This window comes from Pteropus alecto, unplaced genomic scaffold (assembly GCF_000325575.1).
Source record: "Pteropus alecto unplaced genomic scaffold, ASM32557v1 scaffold239, whole genome shotgun sequence".
Taxonomy (NCBI): Eukaryota; Metazoa; Chordata; class Mammalia; order Chiroptera; family Pteropodidae; genus Pteropus; species Pteropus alecto.
In genome coordinates, this window is record NW_006494613.1 from 342,186 (window position 1) to 342,843 (window position 658).

At 34.7% G+C, this 658-nt stretch overlaps 1 pseudogene; it reads right to left on the reverse strand.

Annotated features, from left to right (window-relative positions):
- Window positions 1-292: 292 nt before the first annotated feature.
- On the reverse strand, window positions 293-411 carry LOC112474543 (annotated as a pseudogene).
- Window positions 412-658: the final 247 nt, after the last annotated feature.

Genomic DNA, 658 nt, shown 5'->3' on the forward strand with positions numbered 1-658 from the left:
AGGGGAAGTAGATAGCGGTGTTTAAAGACAGAGGTGAAAGCTAATAGAAAAAATATATTATGAAGGAAATCTCACTTAATTGTACTGATAGAATTTGGAGACTTTACTATAAAAAAAAATTATAGTCAAGCCACACCAAGTTCAGACCAAAAGAGTTGGCTCTAGTAAATGAGTCAGTAACAAATGACCTTTAGAACATAATTTTTTTTTAGACAAGGCAACCCTTGGTTGACTTTACAGATTGCAAGGACCTTGTCAGCTTACAATCCCTTATTTTTTTATTTATTTTTTATGCCTATAGCACCTGGTCTTCCTAGGTGGTCTCCCATCCAAGTACTAACCAGGCCCGACCCTGCTTAGCTTCTGAGATCAGACAGGATCGGGCTTGTTCAGAATAGCATGGCCGTAGACTTTAAAACATAATTTAGACGTGAGTTTTTCTATGGGGACTTGAGCATTATCGCCAAAATGTATTAAGGAGAGAAGTTTTAAAATTTTGCTGAGAATATACAGTCTAAGCCTCTGAAAAAGACATAGTCATTTTATCCAAATCATTTAATCTTCAATGGATTCTTTATAATGACACTTCTTATTAAGATGATCCAAATCTCTTTAGTCTGACTTTTTACCAAGCAACTTTTCAATAATAATTTGACTT